This window comes from Penaeus vannamei, chromosome 36 (genome assembly GCF_042767895.1).
Source record: "Penaeus vannamei isolate JL-2024 chromosome 36, ASM4276789v1, whole genome shotgun sequence".
Classification (NCBI taxonomy): Eukaryota; Metazoa; Arthropoda; class Malacostraca; order Decapoda; family Penaeidae; genus Penaeus; species Penaeus vannamei.
Window position 1 is genome coordinate 21,163,200 of NC_091584.1, and position 7,500 is coordinate 21,170,699.

General features: G+C 44.1%; 1 protein-coding gene across 1 annotated transcript in view; it reads left to right on the top strand.

Annotated features, from left to right (window-relative positions):
• Window positions 1–243: 243 nt before the first annotated feature.
• The window catches only part of LOC113804579 (nephrin), a 153,074-nt gene continuing 145,817 nt past the window's right edge, over window positions 244–7,500 (top strand). Inside the window, exon 1 of the mRNA XM_070114557.1 lies at window positions 244–405. The gene's annotated coding sequence lies outside the window, so the exon portion shown is untranslated. The remainder of the gene's footprint in view (window positions 406–7,500) is intronic.

Below are 7,500 nucleotides of genomic sequence, written 5' to 3' on the forward strand. Positions count from 1 at the left end.
TAATGTTTTCCTTTTAGATAAAAATAAAATAAAATATAGGATTAAAGTATACATAAAGATCAGTCCGATTTGGAGAAAATTTAAAAACACGGTGTTGTAGGCCATGAAAAACTACAATCAATAAAATTAAAATGACTCCGTAAACGTGAATCGACGCGAGCAAATCAAAGAAAATGGGACTCGGAAAGTGCCATCTACCGGCAAATTTCTCAGCCCCGTTCTCACAGTACTCCTTGCACGTTCCTGAAGTTTGTTTACACTGCCACTTGCGTCTCCGAATTCTTCCCGAATACTCCGGTGAAAGAGAACTTGTAATGAAGTTGCTACAATCTCGGGGATAATACTAAACTTCAATAAACTACGTCACTCGACTCACTTCCCCAACAACCTTCCCGTCACCTTAAGGTAAACCCAATTTGCATAATTACATGTACAGAATATAATTGATGAAGTAGTCGGGTAAGAAATTCGCTGATTGGGAAGGGGCTAGGTTCATACGGCGGCTGGGGGGGGGGGGGAGTCCGATGGCAAAAAAACAGCGATTTTGGAAGTTTTTTCCGGTATATAATTCGATCTTTTTCCGGTATATAATTCGATCTTTGAGCTGATTTGTACGTTCAAGCCGGGGGGGGGGGGGGGTTCCGGTATATAATTCGATCTTTGAGCTGATTTGTAGGTTCAAGCCGGGGGGGGGGGGGGTTCCGGTATATAATTCGATCTTTGAGCTGATTTGTAGGTTTAAGCCGGGGGGGGGGGGTTCCGGTATATAATTCGATCTTTGAGCTGATGTGTAGGTTCAAGCCGGGGGGGGGGGGGTTCCGGTATATAATTCGATCTTTGAGCTGATTTGTAGGTTTAAGCCGGGGGGGGGGGGGTTCCGGTATATAATTCGATCTTTGAGCTGATTTGCAGGTTTAAGCCGGGATTCGTTCGTTCATTCGTTCGCTCAAAGCCAGATCGAATCTTTCCTGACCGAATCATGTTTCGGGATTCTAATATTTTCCTCTTGTTTTATCATCTGAATTAGTAACTTTGGCTCAGTTTTTCTTCTAATTTACCTATTTTTTTTACTCTATGAAATGCCTGTTAATTGGCGTAGTTACCCATCCCCCCCAACCCCCCAACCCCCCAACCCAGCCACCAAAACTGGTTTTTGGTTGTGTTGTTGGCCTCTGCGGTTCTGTTTTAAATATCTAGAAAAAAACAATCCTATTTTCATGAATACGAGACTTGGCCAGACACTTAGAGACAGGCAGGCAGACAGACAGATAGACAGATAGACAGACAGATAGATAGACAGACAGACAGATTTACAGACAGACAGATTTACAGACAGACAGATTTACAGACAGACAGATTTACAGACAGACAGATTTACAGACAGACAGATTTACAGACAGACAGATTTACAGACAGACAGATTTACAGACAGACAGATTTACAGACAGACAGATTTACAGACAGACAGATTTACAGAGAGACAAAGAGACAAAGAGACAAAGAGACAGACAGAGACAGACAGAGAGACAGAGAGACAGAGAGACAGACAGACAGACAGACAGACAGAGAGACAGACAGACAGACAGACAGAGAGACAGAGAAACAGACAGACAGACAGAGAAACAGACAGACAGACAGAGAAACAGACAGACAGACAGACAGACAGACAGAGAAACACACAGACAGACAGACAGACAGACAGACAGACAGACAGACAGACAGAGAGACAGACAGACAGACAGAGAGACAGACAGACAGACAGAGAGACAGACAGAGAGACAGACACAGACAGACAGACAGACAGACAGAGACAGACAGACAGACAGACAGACAGACAGACACAGACAGACAGAGAGACAGACAGACAGAGAGACAGACAGACAGATATATAGACCAACAAATATTAACCGAGTCAAAAGGAAAGAGTGGCTGAGAGAAATAGAACGAGAGAGGGGGAGAGATAAACAGAGAAAAGGTGCCAGAAAGAGAGAGAAAATGGAAGAGAAACGGAGAAAAGTCACAAAAAGAGAGAGAGATGAGAGAGAAAGATAATGAGAGAAAAATGTAATAGAAACAGAGAGAAAAAAAGAGAAATCGAAGTATAGAAAAGAAAAGCGAGAGAGGGAGACCGAGGCAAGAAAAAGCGCACGAGAGAATGAAAAGAAAAAAAAATAAAACAACCAGACACAGACAAGAAAAAAAATTGAAAGAAAGAACGAGAAGAGAGAGAGAAAAAAAAGACACAGACAAAAAAAGAGGAATTGAAAAGAAAGAAACCGGGAAAAGGCCACAGCACAAAGCGAAGCGGCCTCTCGCTCCCACAAAGATGTAAACAAGACTATGGATATAAACGTCTAAGGAAAACCCTTGCATAGGAGTCAGCTGATTTCTCTTAGTCGAAGTATGTGTCTTCCTTTTTCTCTGTGGTATTAAGTCGCTGTGTTCTTTCTTTTTATTTTCTTTCCTCTCCTTCTGTTGTACCTTTTATTTGTGTATTGTTGTGTGTTGTAGGTGTTATAGTGTGTTCGTTGAGGTTGTTGTAGGCGTGGCACTGTTGTGGGTTAAGGATTGTTGTTGTTTGTGTTGTCTGTATGGTTTACGTTTTTTGTGCGTGAGATATAATATTCATATCCCTTTTTTAATACTATTTTTTATGATTTCCTTTTTTTTCGTCCATTTTCTTTTTACGTGTTTTGTGTACTGTTTCTTCCGTTTACTGTTGCTTCTGTTTTCTGTTTCTTCCGTTTACCGTTTCTTCCGTTTACTGTTTCTTCCGTTTACTGTTTCTTCCGTTTACTGTTTCTTCCGTTTACTGTTTCTTCCGTTTACTGTTTCTTCCGTTTACTGTTTCTTCCGTTTACTGTTTCTTCCGTTTACTGTTTCTTCCGTTTACTGCTTCTCCCGTTTACTTTTTCTTCCGTTTACTGTATCTTCCGTTTACTGTTTCTTCCGTTTTCTGTTTCTTCCGTTTTCTGTTTCTTCCGTTTACTGTTTCTTCCGTTTACTGTTTCTTCCGTTTTCTTTCTCTCGCGGTCTCTCCTGCGCTACCTAATGTCCGCTCATTCCATTTATCTTCTTGTTTGTTTATCCAATCGCCTATTTATTTTCTTCGTCTGTTCTTTTATTCTCGCGGGATTTTTCTTTTCATTGGTTTGTTCAGCATTTACTAGTTTTTCAGCATCATCTAGTTTTCGGTCATTCTTTTTATTTATTCCTTGTTTCATTTTCTTTTTCGGTCCGCTTTTATAGCAAATTCTCTCTCTATCTCTCTCTTTCTCTTTCTCTTTCTCTTTCTCTTTCTCTTTCTCTTTCTCTTTCTCTTTCTCTTTCTCTTTCTCTTTCTCTTTCTCTTTCTCTCTCTCTCTCTCTCTCTCTCTCTCTCTCTCTATCTCTATCTCTCTATCTCTCTATTTCTCTCTCTCCAATTTTTTACCTCCCTTTCTCATCCTCCCTCATTTTCCTCCACCTTCCCTTGCCCTCTATTCATATCCCTCCCTTCCTCCCTCTCGCCCACAATTTTATTATCTTTCTTTTTAACAATTCCCCCCCCCCCCACTCTCCACCCTTCCCCCCTCCGCCCTCCCCCTTTCCCCTCTTCCCCCCATCCACCTTCCTTCCCCCTCTTCCCCTTCCTTCCCCCTCCTCCTCCCTTCCCCTCCCCTTCCTCCCCCCTTCCCCTCCTTCCTTCCTCCTCCCCCATCCCCCCTTCCTTCCCCCTATTTCCCCTCCTTCCACTCACCCTCCTTTCCCTCACCCTCCTTCCCCTCACCCCTCCTTCCCCTCACCCCTCCTTTCCCCCCTTTTCCCCTTCACCCCTCCTCTCCTCCTCCCTCCTCCTCTCCTCCCTCCTCCTCTCCTCCCTCCTCCTCTCCTCCCTCCTCCTCACTGACACCCACCTCTTACGCCTCGTTAGTTCCTATCTAATCCATCATTCCAGGGAACGTTCATGCACTCGGCTGGCCTTGGGTGACGCATGTTCCGCCAGCAGCCTTTCCCCCAAGCCAGAGTTTCCCTTTGGTGGAAAAAGTCCCTTCGGCCTCGGGATAAGGTCAACACTGGGAGGCGGAGGGAATCGGGAGGAAATCAGTGTTCAATTGCTGTCGTGTGTTCGTGTTTGCTTGAGGGGAGGCTTTTTTGTGTGGGTTTTTGTTTTGTATTTTTTTTTCTTTTTGTGTGTGTGTGGGGGGGGGTTGTTTTCAAGTCGTTTTGTATTTATTCTGTTTTTTGTTTTGTTGCGTCAATTTTTTTTCTTTTTTTTTTGTTTTGTTTTGTTTTCCTTTCACGATCTCGTTCTCGTGTGTTTATCTGCTTATCTCTATGTGAGTGTGTATGAGTGGGAGTGAAAGTGAGATTGGGAGTGAGAGTGGGAGAGGGAATAGGAGAGAGAGAGAGCGAGAGTGGGAGTGGGCGTGGGAACGGGAGAGAGAGAGAGAGCGAGAGTGGGAGTGGGCGTGGGAACGGGAGAGAGAGTGAGAGAGTGTGCAAGTGTGCATCTGTCTGTTTACAAGGACAAAGAGTGAACCCCTCCAAAGCAATGCTGAATGGATGCTGCAACGAGGAGCTGTAAGCATGAATGGGAAATGACGGGCAGCGGGCGTGCAACTGTACAGAATCGTCGGCCCAAGAATAATACGCTGCAATTAACTGCTTCTGATATTCTATAGCTTGTGCTAATGCGAAGATCCTCGAGCAGCGTCGCGGAGGGAGACATGAGGCGGGCGAGGGTAGGGGGACGGGAGGAGGGAGGTGAGAGGGAAGGAGGGAGGTGAGAAGGGAGGTGAGAGGGAAGGAGAGAGGTGAGAAGGGAGGTAAGAGGGGGAGGGAGGGAGAAGGGAGGTAAGCGGGTAGGGAGACGGGAGGAAGGAGGGAGAAGGGAGGTAAGAGGGGGAGGGAGGGAGAAAGGAGGTAAGAGGGAATGAGACGGAAAGAGAGGGAGAAGGGAGGTAAGAGGGAAAGAGAGGGAGAAGGGAGGTAAGAGGGAAAGAGAGGGAAGGAGGTAGGTTAGAGGGAATGAGACGGAAAGAGAGGGAGAAGGGAGGTAAGAGGGAAAGAGAGGGAAGGAGGGAGGAGTAGAGAATGAGACGGAAAGAGAGGGAGAAGGGAGGTAAGAGGGAAAGAGAGGGAGAGAGGTAGGAAAAGAGGGAGAGAGAGAGAGGAGATGAGAGGGGAAGGGAGAAAGATAGGAAAAGAGAGAGGGAGAAAAGGAAGGAGGGAGGGAGAAGGGAGGTAAGAGGGAAAGGGAGAAAGATAGGAAAAGAGAGAGGAGAGAAGGAAGGAGGGAGGGAGAAGGGAGGTAAGAGGGAAAGAGAGAGAGAGAGAGAAGGAAGGAGGGAGGTGAGAGGGGAAGGGAGAGAGAGAGAGAGAGGGAAGGAGGGAAAGGGAAGGGAGAGAGAGAGGGAGGGAGAACGGAGATGAGAGGGGAAGGGAGAGAGAGAAAATAGAGGTGACAGGGAACGAGAGAGATAGGTAGAGAAGGATAGAGATAGGGAGAGATGCAAAAAAGAGACACGCAAATTCCACAAAACAAATTCCACAAACAAAACTCACACGACCTTCCCAACACCGCACTTTCACAAATCGAAAGAGAACCCAAAACAAATTCCACACTTAAACAAACAAACAAACAAACAAACCACATCCAGCAACACACCATACAACAACACAACCCACACCTCAAGAAACGACTCTCACGCTAATGAGAGAAAGACAAAATAATTATGTATTCGTTTTTGTGGTTGTAGTTAAGAGTTGTTTTGTTGCCTGGTGATGCCTTTCTTACGTAAATAGCTGGCTTTCTATTCTTTTATTCTATCTTAGTTGTATCTTGACCTGCAATGACACCTTTAGTGGTATAAATCTCGATTTATTTTCAGCGTGGCTCTTTATATAGCTTACAATGATAATAATGGTAATAATAATACTAATAATAGCCTTAGGTGGATCTGAACCGAGTATATGTTCATTAATACGTCCTCTGTGCCTCTGGTGAGGGATCAGGTATATAATGCTGCGTTCGGAACTGCTCGTCTATCTCGTCCAGACATCTTGTCCAGGACCAGGAGGACGAGATGCGCCGCGTTCGGAACCTCCAGGACCCTTTCTGCCCAGAATGCAACCGGCTCGAATGTAAACATTCACTGTTTTATCATACCGGTGTCTTTATTTTACACGCTGCATGTTTTGTAACTCCTTTGGTGCACATTTAACTTACCTGCAACTGACAAACACAAAAATATCCTTTGATAACACCAATTAAGGGTCATAAAATTACCCACCAATACCTTGTGGTTACCTGGAACTGTCAATGTTTACATACAAAATCTATTGTGACGTCATCTCGTCCTGCTCGGCCACCTTCGCAGGAGGGACGAGTTGGACGAGCTAGACTGCTTGTCCGGGACGAGATAGTGAAGGTTCCGAGCGGTCAAAACATCTCGTCCAACTGGTCTGGACGAGATAGACGAGCAGTTCCGAACGCAGCATAATAGTGCACTGTGATGGTATTTTGTTATATCTCGGAGTGTGTGTGATATGGCTGTGGATTGCGTATGTGAGTACTATCATTTATTATCATTGCTGATGCTGGTTGTTCTGAGCTATTGTGAATTGTAATGCCGGTGATAATGATAACGGTGATTATGATACTAATGACAGTACATTTATATCTATCTATCTTTATAAATATATAGATATATAAATATACATATGTATGTGTGTGTGTGTGTGTGTACGTGTATATGTGTATATGTATGTGTGTGTGTATGTGTACGTGTATATGTGTGTGTGTGTGTGTATTAGTATGTCTTTATATATATAAATATATATGAATATGTACATGTTTATACATACACATGTTCCCATGTATATATGGATATACATATAAATGAATATACATGTATATACTTGCATGAATGTATGAAGATACGTATGAACACATACCTGTATATGTGGACAGATATACGCGAATGAAATGCGCTTATTGTCGGGACTCAAACTGTGCAATCTTCAGTCCATCTGTTGATTGAGAAACGCTGCAAAAAGCTTTCCATTTGTGAGGGATGCTGGGCGAGGCTTTTCCTTGTACATTTCAAAAAATCATTTTCATTTAGATTCAGCATTTTGGGGGGATGATTCCTTTAGGGCTTTTGTGTGTTTGTGTGTGTGTGTGTGTGTGCGTGTGCGTGTGTGTGTGTGTGAGAGAGAGAGAGAGAGAGAGAGAGAGAGAGAGAGAGAGAGAGAGAGAGAGAGAGAGAGAAAGAAAGAATGTGTGAGAGAAAGAAAGAATGTGCGTGTGCGTGTATGTATTTGTGTGTTTGTATGTGTGTGTGTATGTGTGTGTGTGTGAGAGAGAGAGAGAGAGAGAGAGAATGTGTGTGAGAGAGAGAATGTGTGTGAGAGAGAGAATGTGTGTGAGAGAGAGAATGTGTGTGAGAGAGAGAATGTGTGTGAGAGAGAGAATGTGTGTGAGAGAGAGAATGTGTGTGAGAGAGAGATGAGAGA